At 41.3% G+C, this 18920-nt stretch overlaps 1 protein-coding gene across 1 annotated transcript in view; it reads right to left on the bottom strand.

The window, feature by feature from the left end:
* The window catches only part of Fam171b (family with sequence similarity 171 member B), a 49363-nt gene that overhangs the window by 29970 nt on the left and 473 nt on the right, over positions 1–18920 (bottom strand). The gene's annotated exons all lie outside the window — the stretch shown is intronic.

Genomic DNA, 18920 nt, shown 5'->3' with positions numbered 1-18920 from the left:
TAATCAGTTTGATTGTGCTGTGTTTCTAAGATTGTGTTGTGTAGTAATATGAGCGGCGGGGCTGCGTTCCCAGCACCCCGGCCGCCTGCTCGGCTAGCTTATGCCCCGAAATAACAACACACAAACTGTATCAATTTAAACACTGCTTGGCCCTTTAAGCTCTAGCCCTTACTGGCTAATTCTGATGTCCCGATCAACCCATCTCTAATAATCTGTGAGAACCGGTCTTACCAAGAAGATTCTAGCTTATGTCCATCCTGGGTCGGATCTTCATGGCGTGTGTCTGCCCGGGAGCGGGGCATGGCGTCTCTCTCAGGCGTCTGCTCCCCAGAGGAGAGCTGTGGGGTCTGAGCTCACTTCCTCTTCCTCCCAGTGTTTTGTTCTGTTTACTCCTCTCACCTATCTTCTAACCAATAAAATGGGCCAAGGCAGTTCCGTTATTAGCCAATGACCTTCCTCCATCAGTATTGTAAGCCTCAGCCCATGGCATTCAATATTCTTCACAATCAGCTTTATATTATTAAAGAAAACTCCACATGTTATTGAAATACTCTATTGCAGTATGGTTAATCACACCCAGTTTCTCACCTTTGCAAACAATGCTTTAATTAAAATCTAAGTACCTTGTCTGAGACTTTGATTAATTCCTGGGGAGGAGAAATAATGGGCCAAAGGTATGGATGCTTCAAAAACTGCTTGATGTGAATTGCTAACATGCTTTCCAGAGTGAGAAACCAATTTATATTTTCAGCAGGAGAATATCCCTATTTATTTTCACTATAGCAAATGTGTCAATGTAATTGTGCATATCTCCCAGGGAGCTAGCATAAGAGAGAATGTTCAATAAAACTTTTTTTGTTGTTGTTTTGTTTTTTTTGTTGTTGTTGTTTTTTGTTTTTTTTGTTTTTTTCGAGACAGGGTTTCTCTGTGGTTTTGGAGCCTGTCCTGGAACTACCTCTTGTAGACCAGGCTGGTCTCGAACTCACAGAGATCCGCCTGCCTCTGCCTCCCGAGTGCTGGGATTAAAGGCGTGCGCCACCACCTCCTGGCTAGCTAACTAAATTTTACAATCTATTAGTAAGTCTCAATTTTTTTTTCACAAACAACCAGCCCCAGTCCGTGCTGGGATTAAAGGCACGCGCCACCACCGCCCGGCCTCAATAAAACTTTTAAATCAATATGCCTCCTGGTTACTTATTCTTCCCTCCCTACATTGCTGTTGGGTTTTGTTTTTCACAAGTTGTTATGCACAACTTTGGAAGGTTGAGAGATCCCTTACCAGGAAACTTAAAGACACAGACACCAGACAGAGAACAAGAGCTTCGCCGGCAACCCTTCGTGGCTTTAGAGTTCCGCTGGTGGGCTCAGATCCTTTCTCACAGTAAAACAAAGTGGAAATGGCTTAGCAAGACCCTTTTCCCTCTTAAAGAAGGCCTCGCGCAAGTGCTTTTAAATCAGCGAAGAGAAGATGGCGTTTACTTGAGAACTTCCAGGAGCACCCGTCATTCAGCATGCCTTCTAGAAATGGTTTGAAACCTGTGAGCATTCCACCTAATCAGGTGAGACCACCACGCTGAAGAGTGGGTAGGTTCAAATGGAACGAGTCCCAGCATTTTCTCCAATGCTCCTAAATACCTGAGAAAAATGCAGGATTTCCCAGTAATTTGACATCTGAAAGGAATACTGGGTAGCTAAATAAATAGATAGATAAATAAATGATTCAGGTACCAGGAGAACATGGCATGCCTAAAATCTCAGCCATTATGAACTCATGGCATGAATAGGAGGCAGAGGGTAGAATTTATACATGGTACCATTCCTGAAAATTGTAAGCGATATAACCATTCATTAGTTTATTCTTTTCAGTGGAAAATAAATCAAAAGATTGTCGAGGATGAAACAGAGATGCCACAATGAAAACGCAATATATATTTTGCATAAAAAGAAAGTCCACACACAGCACTTCAGTGTTGGATGCCAGTTAATCTCACCCAGGAAATGTTACTGGATGCTAACCAAGCGTTATGAAGGTGTCTAGTCCAGTACGAGCAACACGTCACACCGGTTTCTGTTTATTCAATGGAGCATATGTCAGCAACTATGTTAAATTTTAGGCATGCTGATATTGTACCTAATTTTTCTCAACTTTATTCTTGGGGCAGTTCAAGCTCTAGAGGGAGAATCATATAAAATGGTGTGGATAAAGAAGGACTGGTATACAGGAACAGGGATATGAAGTCTAGTCCAGGACGTGGGGTGTTTTCATTTAAGAACTGGTTGATACTGAAACTAAAGAGTTGCATAAATTCTAAGATTTGAGGCAAAGAACACCTGGAAGAAAGGCAAGCATAAGGGAGCGGCCGCCAAGGTTTTCCGTCAGAGGGAAGAGAGGCGGTGTAACGGGACTGATAGAATGACAGTCACTGCAGCTAAGAAAAGCGAGCCAGGGCACAAGGGGGCAACGGAATGCTGCCCACGCGAGGAAGGTCCAGCCATTCACGCAAGTCATTTTGGGTATTAACAAGACCTCTCTGTGAGCAATTTCGTAAACCAAGCTGCATAGGGAGAAACTGAAGAGTGCTACGGAAGTACTAGGATCAAAGAAAGAAAAATCAAAACTGGAGCAGAAGTTGTAGCAAGGATCCAAAGCAAAAGCAAGCTGGCAAAGAGTCAGTGCAGTATTTGGGTTTTTTTTTTTTAATGTGCTGAGATTTCTGTGCTTTGAAGGGAATATTTATTTAACAATTATTTATTAAGCAATAAGTGTCAGTTGGGGTGATAGGCTGTCACTGACCACCAGCCAAGCAGAACAAAATAACATTGATCCACATTCTATGAACAGTAAGTCTGGACAAAGCTGCAGACAGATCAATAAGACTATTGTACCTGAGTGCAGGGAGCTGCCGTGAGGGGAACCGTATGGAGATGCATGGCAGGGACACAGAGCCAGGCAAGATCCGTGAGAATTCCTGACAGAAGGAAAGCAGAGGGCCAGGCCTCAGCCAGGAGCACTGAGCAGGGAATGGGAACTGAGAACTCGGCCCCTGTTATGGGCGATTCAGATACGCTGTTTCCACAAAACTGAACAACCCAACAAAAGCTTTGTATAAAGACAATTCACGTAACAGTCAAGGTGGTGCTTACTAAATATTACAGCACACACAGATACACGATCCACGTGTGAACAACCCAAACCTTTGATTTGCTTTCCTTACTTCTGTTAAGAAAAGAAAGTGAGTTGTTTGTTTAATCATTCTTTGAATTGATCTGGGATGAGATGGACAGAAAAGGTCTAATTTAAAGTTAAGATTTATTTAGTCAATAAACATTGGCTAAGCAAGAAACACCAACACTGGGAAGCACTCTAGTCAGCTCCCGTTATATACACACATGACAAAAAATTGTCAGTATTGTTCAGTATCTTACCACTTCCGAGTAGTGCAGATAATATTTCCCAGTTTTAAAAAAATCTTATTTTAAGCTGTGTGGTCGTGGTGCACACCTTTAATCCCAGCACTCGGGAGGCAGATGTAGGTAGATCTCTGTGAGTTCGAGGCCAGCCTGGTCTACATAGTTATAGTTCCGCTACAGCCAGAGCTATATAAAGAGATCCTGTCTCAAAAACTTAATTAATTAGTTAATTGAAATCTTATTATTTTTTGTTTTTTTTGTTTTTTTTTTGTTTGTTTGTTTGTTTTTCGAGACAGGGTTTCTCTGTAGCTTTGGTTCCTGTCCTGGAACTAGCTCTTGTAGACCAGGCTGGCCTCGAACTCACAGAGATCCGCCTGCCTCTGCCTCCCGAGTGCTGGGATTAAAGGCGTTGAAATCTTATTTTTATTCAAACAGAAACATTTGGAGTATCAAATGATATGATAGTAGCTAATGGTGAGATTATAGACTATTATATGAACTTAAATGTAATTCCCCCAACTCAAGCCATGCCAAAAGCTGTATAAGAGGCAAATCCACCCAGAACCAGACATACTGCCTTTTATTATGCCCAAATCTGAATAATAGTTTCTCTACAGAAAAAAAATACACTAATCAAATTTATGGACAGTCAATTTTAGAAACAAATCATGCTACATAAAAAAAATCTTCACAGAACTATGACAGAATGTTCTTTAACCATGGTAATAGGTAGGCACAAGAAGCTTTAAACATTAATCCCTGTGCCAGTTCTATGGGTTTAGAACCACAGCACTGGTCTGAAACTTGGTGAGCAGCTCACTGCCGAAGGACCTGAGCATCAGTAAGTCAGGAACAGACCACCCTGATAACAGGCCTCTGAGCGCCCAGTCAAAGCAAGGGAATGGCTTCTGCTGTTCACATCACAGATCCAGTCTCAGAATCCTCCTTCTCAAGAGGGAGATGCACCACAATACTGTAAAGTCTGTTTCCTAACTGGCAGGAAAGACTGTGTGGGGTCAGCATCTAACTCCACATCAGTAAATAAGGAAATCTGGGAGGCTTGCTTGTTTTTCTGGTATTACATGGCGTCTCTTCGTTGAACAGACATCTTATTTCAGGTTCTAGCAGATACTGCACACAGCATCCTTGCATTAACAAATGAGTTTGCTGATCTTCTGTTGAGCCGAGTATTGCGTCCCTGGCACTAATGTGATATATGACATGAAATGGACTGCTTTACAGATCATGTTCATGCTGGAGGCTTTTCTATAGCAATAATTCATAAATATTATGAGAATAAATGTGTATTTAAATAAAACGATGGCATACCAGGTTGGAATAATTAAATTCTGAAGAATTAGAAGGATGGATACTTTTTAACTTTCCCATATTTCTTGAGGCTCATGGAAAATCAGAAATACAAAATATAAAGGCTTTAAAGATGCTTAAGAGCTTAAATCATTTCGCTGTATTTCTACCCCATTCCTTACACAAAGTAAGTTCTGGATTGGTTAAGATGTACTTACTATGAATTTATATAAGCAGAAAATTTTGTAAAATTAAATGCAGGGTTGAGTTTTTTTGGAGGACGTTATTACACGGCATAATAATTAATTTAAGGATCACTACGCAAGGACGTAGTGATCACTAAACGTGACTCAAGTAAAGCGTAAAAGAATGTCACAAAAGATTCTAAAAATCAGTGTTCAAAGCCTGATCAGAGCCGGTCAGGGGTGGCGCACACCTTCAATCCCAGCACTCAGGAGGCAGAGGCAGGCAGATCTCTGGGAGTTCGAGGCCAGCCTGGTCTACAGAGCAAGTTCTAGGACAGGCTTCAAAGCCACAGAGAAACCTTGTCTCTAAAAACAAAACAAAACAAAAAGGCCTGATTTGACCTGGAAAAAAAAAACAATATGTAAAACACAGAGACTACAAAAGATTATTGTTCCAAAGATAAGCAATGCCAAGTGTAAAAGGGAAAAGTCCCCAGGAGGAACAAACACCCAGGGAGTGCAGAAAGACAACTCACTAAGAAGGACAAAATGAAGGAAAGCAAGCAGTCACAATACGCAGGAAATGCAGGGCGTGGGGTTACTTTTCTATTCCTATTATACAGGTGACAGTTTTGTGAATTCTGTAGATAGCCTTAGACAAACACTCTACAGACTACGTAAGTTGGTGATTCCATTTCTTTGTATGAACTCCTGAGATAATCCTGCTTACATCTAAAAGGCACCCAGCAAGACGGTGAACCAGAAGAAACTCCTACTGTCCATCAGAATGGTTTATTTATACAAATATTATGCAGTTATTCAAATTAATTAATGAGATATAAATGTATCAACAAGGGAAGCCCACCAAATATGGTGTTACTTTTAGTAAAATAAAAAAAATCAAACCTCAGAAGGATATGCCTAACATCTACATCTATTTCAATTTTCAAACAGCAAATGATGCATACCATAACACTGATTCATCCTGGGGACGGGGGATTAAATAACAATAGTGCTTGACTCCATCTTTAAAGTCCATTACTTCAGAGACAGAGGAATGTAACACAAATATAGCACAGACTGATGGATGCCCGTGAGAAGCGCAGGGGTGTCCGTGAGTCAAAGTCAACTTTAAATTAGAGCAGAGGTTGGAGAAATCATTCCCATGGTGGATGTATGCATAAAATCTAAAACATGGCTGAGCCATTTATTTTCACTGGGAACCGAAATGGACTACAAATGATTCCTAAATGCTGATACCCCTATTTGGTTTTGTACCATCGACTTTCTAAGTTCACGCAGGATTTATTCCTTTAATTTGGAGAACCTATATCATAAACAGCAATGTTTAATAAACTCCTGATGAATCCTATTTGACCTTAATAACCCATGGTTTTCTTTAGCTTCCTACTTATAGACATGGGATGAAATCATAAGTAAATTCTGAACAATTTTGATATGTGTGTTTTTCTTTTCACTTCAAGGAAAGTGCCTTGGCATGTTGCTTTGCTTGTGAATTTTGTTTAAAAAATTATATTTTTAAATTATTTCAATGCGCCTGCTATAACAGTTTTAGGATTCATCCAGCCTTAAATTTAACAGAACACAGTCTTCTCCTTCTGATCAATACAGGAATCAATTGGCTGCCTCCATTAGGATGCTAATGTCCTTCTCAGTTGTTGAGTTACTGAAGAGAAACCCAATTTACTACTCCTCTGAGGTTAAGCAATGGGGGCGGGGGATTTCATCAGCTTCCCAGCAGAAGTGTTTTCTAAAGACAGCGTTGGAAGACTCACGTTGTAGTGGACAAATGAAACTACCCAACAATGCCAAATCCAGAAAGACAAAGGAGGGCTGTTGAGAGCTGTGCTTTTCTTGTTTAAAACGCCTTCTTTTCCAGTAAGTTTTCCAAAGGGCTTGGGCAGCTTTAATTGGCTTATTTGTATGCTGAGAATATTGTTAGCTCAAGCTAAGATTTCCTGTACAGGAAGAAAAGAAAGACAGAAGCTACCATTGTTTGATTCAGTCTTTCTTGCGAGCCAATTTGTCCCCTCAGCAAAACAAAAGGGATCAATGGAATAATGCAAACCTGCAGCTCACAGGCGAACACCTCACTCAATGGGATAATGCAAACCTGCAGCTCACAGGTGAACACCTCACTCAATGGGATAATACAAAACCACAGCTCATTGGCGAACACCTCACTTAATGGGATAATGCAAAACTACAGCTCACAGACAAACACCTCACTAAGCTTGTGCTCTTCCATGCATTTCCCTTGTTTGCTTTGGGTGATGTTTCAAAGACAATACTGTTTCTAGGTTGTTTTAGAAAGAAAAACAGAAATAATTTTATCTCATAAAATGCCTTAACACTTCCTAGCAGTCGCATACATACACTTCTAAAAGAGAAAAATAAAACAAACCTAGTGTCACATAAGATGGATACATTTTGTTCTCAGTTTATTCAGCCTTTCCTAACAAAATATCACAGAACAAAAATCAGGATGACAAAATGGTCATATTGCAATGATATATAATTTCCTAAAAACCATCCTTAGTATGTCTAGTGGCAAGCACGAGAGTTCCTTCCCACAATTCGCGTTCAAGGTCAGTCTAGGCTACAGCATGAGCTCTCCTTAAAAAAAAAAAAAATATTAATAAAACAAAAGAGCAGCAGTAATTACCAGACTAGTGTCTACTGAGTCCTGGATATAATCCACACCACCTGAACCACAGTTCTGCGCACTAACTGTCATTACCCGTGCCTCCAACTCCACCTAGAAATACTCTAGAAAGGGAACAGATTTGAATTCCCAGCCGGGCAGTGATGGTGCACATCTGTAATCCCAGCACTGGGGAGGCAGAGGCGGGTGGAACTTTGTGAGTTTGAGGCCAGCCTGGTTTACAGAGTGAGTTCCAGGACAGCCAGAGTTGTTACACAGAAAAATCTTGTCTTGAAAAACAAAAAGAAAGAAAGAAAACAGAATTTGAATTCCCTGTGCTTAGCACCAAAATGCATGTGTAAGTACCTAATCGCATAGCACTGAATCATTTCCCAGCCGTCAAACACAGAAGCCTGCGCAGCCTCCTCATACCCTGAGCTCAGAGACCTCTCATCTCACTCTTCCTATGCTCAACATCTTAAAAGCTGAAATCTACCCAATCCACCCCATCTGATCTTACAGCCATAAATATAGCGTAATTAGCTGCTCGGTTTCATAAAGTGCTCAAAAACTAGTGTAACTCTGTCATGCTTTTGTGACACACACACAAATACAAGCCTTGCCTTTGGTGGTTACTGAGGACAAACGGGCACACTGATTTTCAGTGTTTACTTGGAAATGTGTCTTAGGTGTCAGAGGCCCCTGCACAGTGTTTTGAGAAGAGGGAGGAAATGTAAAGACCCCTGTTCAGAGGAAAGAGTCCTAAGGACGTCTAAATTAATCCTGCAGAGCAAAGAATACGAAAAGGCGAGAAAAAGGAGGGAAGCGGGAGTGAGGAGGCATGAGGTCATAGCTTGGACCAAAAGGTGATAAACTAAGTGCTAATAAGAATTTTTTATAAAAGTGAAAAGAAACAAAAATATACAGTGTAGGAAAATTTTTCACTTGAGAATGGGCCTGTGAGACAGCGATGCCAAAAGGATCGGCAGTTCCCCATCTCACCGTGTCTCGTGGGTTCGGGGAACTCGTCATCTCTCAGTTCATCCCAATGCCATCAGCATTTGCTCCAAACTCATAAATCTGGAACAAATCCTGTTAATTAAAAGGCATTCTACAGCCATTAGTGTGCTGTTCACGCAGCAGAGGACCATGGAATCACAGTCCAGAGTCTCGCCCTAACAAGAAGACACACAATCACCAATACATACCACTCAGTGTATTTCTCAGCCACCCAATGTTCGACATTGCGGGATACAAAATGGGCGAATTAATATATTTGTGATCTAAATGGACCTAGAGGAAGAATAATGAAACACTGGGAATGGAGACTAATTTAAACAACATATTTCAGACCCGTCCAGTAAAGGGTCTGATTTGCTGAGAGATAACCTTGAGTCGCAAATACGATGCAGGCAGAATTAGGCGGCCTTCTGCTAGAGGCAGAGATGAGAAGGAACAAGGATAATGCTGAAAAGAGGAGAATCAATGTATTGTAAATCGGCCTGGTATCACGACCCTGTGGGAAATAACACAGCAAGTTAAGACTTTTTGGCCAGCTGCTATACAAATACAGATGCAAACATGAGAATTCATCCTCCTGCAGAATCCAAGAAGCTGTTTTGCACAAGCACACCACAAGGATGGAAGCTATCTGACTGGACATCAACTAATACCAAATACCCATTTCTGTGTCTGACCTTCCTCTTTTCTGCTCTTAGAATACCTGACTCTTTCAGGGTAAAGACCAAAAATGGGCTCACCATCTCCATCGCAAACATGGAAGAACGGGGACCGCATAAACAGAAGGGTGGGAAAGAAAAAAACTATATTAAGACGTGCACCTCCACCATGAGAGGAATACATAGGTAGAGAAAAGCGCCAGAGATTAGTGCACCGATGACCATAGGAGAAGACAAAGAGGAAACGCAGCAGAGAGAAACCCAGCCAGAATAACACTGCTCTCCCATAGTGGATGGCACCCAGGTATAAATGTGCTGTCCTTACCAATACAAGGACCCAAGAGGACCTTACCAACACTCCACACCCACGATCTGTAAGACACACTCATTCATTTGCGGTGTTTTTTTCTTCACTAATTTTTACATAGTTCTTTTTTAAAGTTTTTAATAATTGTTCATTTAAAAACTTATTTATCTGCTGAAGGTTGAGTAGATATTAAGAAAGCTAAGCTAAAGATTTTAAAGAACGAAACTCAAATGTGTTTTTCAGAGCCACAGGAGTCCGAGTATATATGTGTGTCTGTCTGTCTGTCTGTCTGTGTATGTAAAAGGATATGTGATAAGAGAGGTAAGTAAATATGGTGACATTTTAACATGTGTGCTACCTTGATAGTGTATGTGAGTATCCATAACTGTTAAAGTTTTCCCTCATATTTAAAAGAATTCATTATAAACAATCATGGGGGCCGGGTAGATGTGGACCTCTCACATAGGATCAATATGATGAAATTTCATTTTTATGTTAGAAATTATATTCTTCAAGAAAAGAAAGCCAGGAAGATACATGGCACCAGGGTGTTTGAATTAGAAGGAAGAGACTAGAGAGATCTAATGTATTATTCCCCGAGTCCAAACAGATGGAACAGGATTTAGCCAGGGGAAATGGCTGAGCAAATAGAATAGCAGGAACAGACACAAAAACCCCTGTGACTATGTATTTAAAAGCAGGGGAGAAGCTCGACTCCATCATGAGTCCTGGGTCTCCGGGTAGGATGACGGATGAGACCGGAGAAATAGAGGTCTCAGGGGGTTGGGACGTTATCTTTCCATTGCATAGATTTATAACTGAGTCAGTGCCATGAACAATAGTTCTCCCTGTCACTGGGGTGATGTGGTAGTACCTCCCCCTCAATCTCTGAAAGCCCGAAAAGACAACATGCTATACACGTGCCCTGAGAATCCTGGGCCCCAGCCTGAGGGAGAACAGTCACAAACACCCATATGCTTCTCCAGGAAGCCACCTGCTTCGTGTCTTAGCTCTCCCAGCCTGAAAGATTTACAGGATTTAATGGACTTTTTTTTTCTAATGTAGAAACTGCTTTATCAAGGGCCTGAAGTGGTAAAAGAGAAACTATACAACCTGTCTCTTCGTTTCTAAACAGTGGACTTCATATTCACAGAGCTCATGTTTTATCACCCAGACCCCACGTATTCTTTTTTTTTTTTTTTTTTTTTTTTTTGGTTTTTCGAGACAGGGTTTCTCTGTGGCTTTGGAGCCTGTCCTGGAACTAGCTCTGTAGACCAGGCTGGCCTCGAACTCACAGAGATCCGCCTGCCTCTGCCTCCCGAGTGCCCGAGTGCTGGGATTAAAGGCGTGCGCCACCACTGCCCGGCCCCACGTATTCTTAAACGGATAACTAGATAAACCACATACTATATGTAGGAAAAATGCACCAATGAATACAGCTTACAGTTAGTTTAATACCTTTCTTTCAGCATTGGTCATTTCCAGCTATCTGGCCCCTGGCTGTGAACAGCGTGGCCTGAAACCTGACGTCATGAATGGAACTCCTGATGTACTGTGGGTCCCAAGAGCTCCTCACTCAGCAGAACGAGTCAATTGCTATGCAGGAGTCTCCATTCAGATACCACAACAAGTAATCAAACCCGGGGCTGCTGTGAGGGAAAGAAGGCAAGCTACATGGGTGTCATGAGGGTCAGCAGGCTGGCATGTGACAGAGAGGGACAGGAGAGGAAGGCTCTAACAAACATCGAGACACAACCCTACAACGGGAACACTTCCGATTTTTAATTATGTATTTCAAAATTTAGATACTGCTTCACTGTGAATAAACTTTTTAAAAGATTAGTTAATTCACGCACTACTATATAATTACATATATAATTTATATAATTATATAAAAAAAAGTTGAACTCCAATTAACACAAAATAACACTGAGCCAGACATACTATAATCCCAGTTACTCAGAAGGCTAAGGCAAGAATAGTATAAATTCAAGGCCAGCGACCACAATTTAGAAGCACCCTGTTTCTAAATAAACTGGATAAGGGTTGATGTAGTTTAGGTACCTGCCTAGAAAGCTTAGCCTTTGGACCACAAAATGAAGGGAAGAAGGAATAAAGGAAAGGGAAGAGAAGGAAAACAAGAGGAAGAAAAAGGTTATATAAATCATTGCGTTTCTGCTAAACTTCCAGAATCCAACAGCACAAACATATTATAAAATATAATTTGAGGCCAGGTATGACAGTACATGCCTTTAATCTCAGGCCTCAGAAGGCTTTTTTTAAAAAAAAAAGTGGATCTCTGTGAATTTGAGACCATTCTTATCAACATACTGAATTGGAGGCCAGCCAGAGCTACATAGTGAGAACCTGTTTGAAAACAAACCAAAACCAAAACAAAACAAGAAGGGGAGGATCAGGGAAGGTGGCCCAAGTCTTTAACCCCATCATTTAGGAGGCAGAGGTCAGCCTGGTCTACAGAGCAAGTTCCAGGACAGCCAGGGCTACCCAGAGAAACCCTGTCTCAAAAAGCAAACTAATTGATTAATTAATTTTAAAAATTTATAAACCAGAGAATAAAATATAATTTGGGGGGTACTTAGTTTGGGGAGGCAACATTTTATTTTAATGGATATGACTTTGGAAACCCACATTTTCTGAATAAAATCGAGCACACATGTTCCTGACGTCAGGGACTCTTATTTAATTCCTCATGGTTTTCATTTCATAGTGCATGTTCTATCACTAACCCACACACAGTTTATTTTGCTTTAGCTGAATGTGCTTGTCATTTCGCGTGAGATTTCCTCCCTTGCATGATCTCTCTCTGCTCTCCTTTTCACTTTTACAGTAAATGGATTCTCATTCGGAAACGCTGCCCACCCTGCCTTGGTTCCCCAGATATTTAAAAACAAATTCTACCCATATAAATGTGGAAGACATGCAGCATGTGTTTATGATTTTGAAGAAACCTAAGCCTTTTAACCAGACTGAACTGCATTCCGGTAACTTAATTGGGGTTGTTTCCCAAGAAAGAAGCAAGCAAGAAGCCGAGGTGGGCTGCGTCACAACAGTCGGGGTACCTGCCATTCTCTGGCTGGCGTCTGAGTACAATCAACACGGTAAGGCGAATAAAGCATCGGTTTAGCTCTCTGACTTGTTAGCGGCACATCCCTATTACGAGACAAATGGACGAGCAATCGCAGCAACACATCTATTGGGATAGCACCCTAGAAAGGCTGAAGCATGGTGGTGGGCCCTAGACCTAGAGCGGGAACCTCGGATGGGTGCAAGCCAGGCCTTCTCACCCTGAGCCTCGAGTTAATGCTAGACACGTCTACAGACTTCCAGCTGGCCACGTGACTATTCGCTTGAGGGTCCGTCCACACGTAGGAATAATAATTGACTCGGCTCAGTGAGCACTCTAAATTTTAGCAGAGCAAATGAATTTAAAATATGTCTATTAAGTCAAGGGTAGTGGTGCATGGACTAATAATCCCAGCACTAAAGGGGCTGAAACAGAAAAATCATCTATCGAAAGCCAGCCGGTGCTACATAAACAGATACAATCTTTAAAAAAAAAATTAAATAAAAATGATATAATTTATAAACAGCATTTTTTGCTGGTCTATGAAAGTCTGTGTTAAAGAATAGACATTGCTAATGAAGTTTTCAACCAAATAAATATATCTAAATTTTGAGTGATTCCCTCAAGTACTATAAACATAGAAATGTAGTTCTTTTTTTTTTAAAAAAAAAGAAAGGATGAAAGAAAGAAAGCAAAGAAACTGAAATCTCATTTATAAATGAAATTAATTTCAAATCCATGTAAGATGTAAAACCTTAACCTGGAGAACTTGGTTCATGAACTCAAGGTTCCGGAGGACACTGTTCATTGCGGAAGCTAACTGGCTGGCTTTGGTATTAGGTACGGAGGAGAGTTTCACACGTTGGAAACTATGGAAACAGCATTTGGAATCCTTCCTCATTACATGAATGTGCTTACATTCTCGGGCATCATCGAGCGGGATTTAAGAATGCAGCCGAATAATGACACGGGCAGTCATAAAAAGCATTTAATATGTACAGAAATTTAATGCCTTGGACATACAGATTATGTCTTCCCAAAAGGTCTATTCTAAAGGCATCCCCAAACAGAACCTTTTGTTTTGTTTTGTGTTTTTGAAACAGGGCTTTTCTGTGTAGCCCTGGAACTCCTCTATAGACCAGGCTAGCCAAACTCAGAGGTCCACCTGCCTCTACAACAGCCTAACCTCAAACAGAAGCTGTTTGCCTAGATTATATTTCAATTAAACACTTAAATGCTGAACTTTAATAGTTTTAGAATTTTCTAGGTAAGTGTTCCAAAACACATGTTCTGTCAATTACAGATAAAAAACAAAACACTGCACTTGTTTTCTAGCTGGGGAGATTTGGAGAAAAGAAAATTAAACATTACACCAGACCAAGCAAATGAAAGACAATAATGCTGCGGCTAACCTAGTCAGACAGATCTTTGAAAGAGAATCAAGCGCAATATTTATATTCTTGAGGGAAGAGTTTTGTTTCAGAAAAATATTTGGTACAGTTTCTACTGAATCACATTAAGAATGTTGTAAAAACCACCACAAAACCAACTGGCCTCAAATTCAACACAATGACATGTGTTTTTCAACCTGTAATCAGCATCCATTAAATGTTCCCTTCGGTTATTAAAATCCTGGAAAGAAACCACCATCACCCATCTGGGAATATGGCCTCTAAAGTACGAGAACTTCCAAATGGAACAATTCCTAGGCTTACCTTTCCTACTGATTTTTCAAATCCCTTGATCACAAAAAGTAAATAAACAAGTTTTCACAGATGGGAGATTTTCAGCGGGAGGGAGGAAGATCATGCCTGCCAGGAAAAAGCAAAGGCCCGCCGGAGACAAGGCTACAAAGTTGCAAAGATATAGACTGGGCAAGCAAATCAAAAGTAGGAAATGAGGAAGAGAGTTATAATGCTGGATTCTATGATGGAAATTGGCTAAGAATACATTTTTTTTTTGGTAACCACAAGGTAAAGATGGACATTTACAGGGCCTCACCACAGTAACTATTTCATTATGTGTACCAGAATATCATATTGAGTACTGTAGATAGGCACTGTACAGTTTTCATACAAAAAAATTACTTCAAGAGAAAGTGTAAATAATTCTGCAATTTAATTATTAGATTAAGTGACATAGATCCCACCTACATACAATATTGGGTAATATTCAAATATTGAAGTATACCGTTTGACCCAGCAATTCCACTTTTGGGCATTGGTACAGGATACAGAAAAAGCTTGTCCACACAAAGACTTAAGGATGCAGCAACCTCCATCACCAGAGACAACCCAAATAATCATAACAAAAGAGGCAATAAACTGTACTGGTGCAATTCTCAAAATGGAGCACGACTCATCAGTAAAGAGAAGTAAACTACTAACAGGCTAGAAAATTAAGGAAGCCAATACAAGTTATTCTGAGCCAGAGAAGCTGAACACAAAAGGCCCAGTGAACGGGAACCCACATCTGAAGTTCCAGACGACACCTAAGTAGGCTAGGATTTGAAAACAGCACAGAACTTGGGTGAAGGGCAGAGATAGTCTGGGAAGGTGGTGAAGGAGATCCTCCCACCATGATATAAACATTGCATGTCCAGAGAGGTACTGGTCAGTTGTAAACACCTACCTATCGAAAGAGCATGATCGCATGTACATTTACATAAGTGCATACATTGCCACAAAAATAACTGTACCAAAAAAAATCCATGCATTAGAAATGGTTTAGATGTAAGGGCTCAGCAATAATGGCACAACTGAGAAGGCAAGTGAGTGGCAGGCACAGTCTAACATGCTGTCTCTGTTTTATATATACTCAACATTTTCCAAATCATGCTTTTCAGGACTCTATGTGCAAAAGGCGTTTTGTAAAAAGGCATAGGGAACCTTGCATCTGTGGGGAATATTAATGCCCCTCATTATTTCCCCTGCTACCCTTGCCTCCAGCTTCACATGTCACCTACCTAATGGGCCATCAGAGAGAATATGATATGGTTGATTCAGCTACCACCAGCTCCCAAATTAATTCTTTGCTAGCCCCTCAACTATCTGTTTCTAACAAACGCTGGCACAGATGGAGAGACCAGGACTTCTGCACGTGGTAGAGAAATGAAGGGACCTGACAGATCCCAGACTTGGCCCTTCTTCTCATCAGTCTCTAACGATAATATAAGTTAATGAGAAAATAGAACCATACTTTTTAAAAATCCTGATTTTTTTGAAGTAGTATATTCGTGGGTTTTTTTTTTTAACCTTCCCTATTTCTCATTAACGCAGAGACATTTTCAGAGGAGTGAAGTGCAAAGAATAACCAAGGCCATGGTCAACGTCTTTGCTCAGTCATGTGCCGCCCAACGTGTCTTAGTTTTCTAAATTTTGCCTGGGGAAAATTCCGAAGTTTTCCCATTCCATGTGGAAGGCATGGAAGGTGCTAAAGAGGCAGATAGCAGATTAGGCTCAGCTATTTAAAGGTGTAATGCATTAATGCCACCTAGGTCACAAGGGGATTAAAGTGCACTCAGGCTCAGAATCTTCTTAATAGAACCTAGCAACCACCTCAAGTATCAGAATCAACTATTCTCTATAGACAACCCAAAACCAACACTGAAACTAGAGATCCAAGATTCATACTTCATCATCGACACTTACAAGTCTTTTCATGTAATATTTATTTCTATACAAATTCTGATGAAGATTTCACGAGGTGTTAAAGGTTTAACAAACACTTGGGAAATGAGTGTCCCCTGATGCCTGCATATTTATCCACCTGTTCACTCACTCGTGAACCATCAAATGAAGGTCTACATATACCAAGTGCTCTCTAGGTGACAGAAACACAGCAGTAGCCATAGCAAAGTCTATGCCCTCATAGGCTTATGTGAGATGGCTCAACAAGTCAAGGGATTGCCGCCAACCCTGATGGCCTGAGTTCAAGCCCCAGGGTCCATGTGGTAGAAGGAGAACCAGCTCCTGCAAGCTGTCCTCTTGCCTCCCCAGGCATGACACCTACACCCTCACACCCATAGACATACATGCACACACACAAATAAATAGATGGATGGATGGATGGATAGATAGACAGATAAATGTTTTTTAAAAAGAAGGGTAGGTGTTGGTGATGGAGGTCAACCAAGTCAGAAGAGGCTGCAGATTAGGAGTTAGCATGCATGTCCAGCCACTTAAATTTCAGAACTCCATGCAGAGAAAACAGAACGTGCAGAAGTCTGGCCTCTGAGCCCACTGCAAATGAAAGAAAGATTTGGACAATGTGACAACCATGGAGAGAGCCAGGGCAAGCACTGATGGAAGTCACTGCCGGAAGTAGAAACCAAAGGGGCCAGCTTCCTGCACACAACTGCATGATCCGAGCATAGACCATTCTCCCGCTCAACACTTTTATAGCAATGTCTCTCTGGGTGAGAAACAAAGGCTGAAATAGGACCCATTCACTGTGAAGATCACAGTGAGTGAGTTCAGGGGACGTTTTAACTTCATTTGTTTACGGGCTGTGTCAACACTATCTGACTGACTGTCGTGCTGGGTTATGCTTGTTTACTCTGGGCTGGGGGTCAGAGTGTTTTAGAAAGACCCAGGAGCTGTGCTGCTCTTCAGACTTCAATGTGAACTGCTGGACAGCAGATCCTTTATCTCAATTAATAAAAAAACCAAAAATCAAAAAACAACAACAAAAAAAAGCCAGGGATTGCTAGCTTTCCAAATAATCATCCTTTTCAAATATCCCTCATAAAAATCAGAAAACAAATAGTTTAGATTTCACTCTAAACACCAAGGTTTCAAATCATTACAGTTATTCATAACTCTCATCAGACCACATTATCCTATGGTAATCAAAACCCATTTCACTAATATTCCTGAAAGACCAAAATATCAGAAACCATGAAACTCATCAATACTCCCCCAAGACTCTTACTGCTCCGCTAATGTAAGAAGCCTCTCCTGTATGAGATTAAAACAGTATCGTCAGCATCTGCAGATTCTCTGTGTCTAACGTCAGCCTCCTGTGCTCCACGGTGTTTAGTGCTTTCCCGTACTAAACACTGAGTAAGATCCAAACACACCACGTATCTTTCCATTGTAGCCACCTTCGAGTGCTATTAATTCGTTTAAGAGGGTGTCAGAAACACAAGCTTGCTCCTGTGCTCTGTGGTGATTTCATCCTATGCTCGAAGCACTCCAAGAAATTAAATCATCTGGGCTGTGTCATGAATCACAGCTGGCATGCCTCCGAACTGCTCTCTGATGATGAGCAAACAAGATAAACAAAGATGCCGATTCCACTCTACAGAATATCGTTCTCAGCATCTTCTATAATGTTACTAGGCAGATTTTAAAACAAAAATCAGTGTTAAAATAATACTCATCTTCAGTTTGTGAAACCTCAGCCCACTAGCCAGAAAATTGGTGGCTTTATAAAAAATAGAAAAAAAAATCCTCTTTCCTTCCCAAAGCCCCGCCAGCATCTACAGTGTAGAAGGTAACTAAGTGGGTTGGGGGCTGGGTAAAGGCTAGTGAAACGAATAGCCAAGCTCTTTGCTTACCAGGGAGCTTGAACTGGGGGAGGGGAAGACAGAAAACCGGGGACTGAAATGGTCATATATACTGTACCCACATTTCATCAACCCCTACAGAACGTGTCAAGACACGCTCATTTAAGTTCCACTAGAAGGAGATCCCCCTCAGGGGGAGGGGCAGGCTGTGCTACCCAAGCGTCGCTCGCTCCACGCTTACCTATCTGTCTCCCTCCCTTGTCCCTTTTCTCAACTACAAACTCCGGTTTCGTGGCTTTCTTTCATCTTATTGTACCAAATGCATTCTCCCCCTTTTTATTGCGAGCCGCCTTAAACGTGTCCTGGGATAAGAAGAGAAATATAATGAAATCAATCGTGATTTCTTTCTCCAGTTCTAAATTTAAATACAGCAGGCAGGGAGAAACAGCGCAAAAGCTGTGTGGGTGTAATATGGCAAAACTGCTCTGTATCTAGGAGAGGATAGAGAACAGAATGCTAAAGGGATCTGAGAGCGTGTGTGTGTGTGTGTGTGTGTGTGTACACAAGAAGAGAAGGAAAATTAAAAAATAACATAAAAATAGAAAGATCAGCAGGCACCCACCTTGACCCTCCCTCGCACACCCCCCTTACAGTCCCCGACCCTTCTCAAGCCCACTGCAATGCTCTGCGGGGCTGGGGGGGGGGGGGGGGGGGACACGGGACCGAAGGCCGAACCGTCAACCTGGGAAGACGCGGAGGGATAGAAACCGG

Source organism: Microtus oregoni, unplaced genomic scaffold (genome assembly GCF_018167655.1).
Source record: "Microtus oregoni isolate MIOR12 unplaced genomic scaffold, Mior012 000060F_ref0000265, whole genome shotgun sequence".
NCBI classification, from domain to species: Eukaryota; Metazoa; Chordata; class Mammalia; order Rodentia; family Cricetidae; genus Microtus; species Microtus oregoni.
This window is presented reverse-complemented; position numbering and strand designations above follow the sequence as displayed.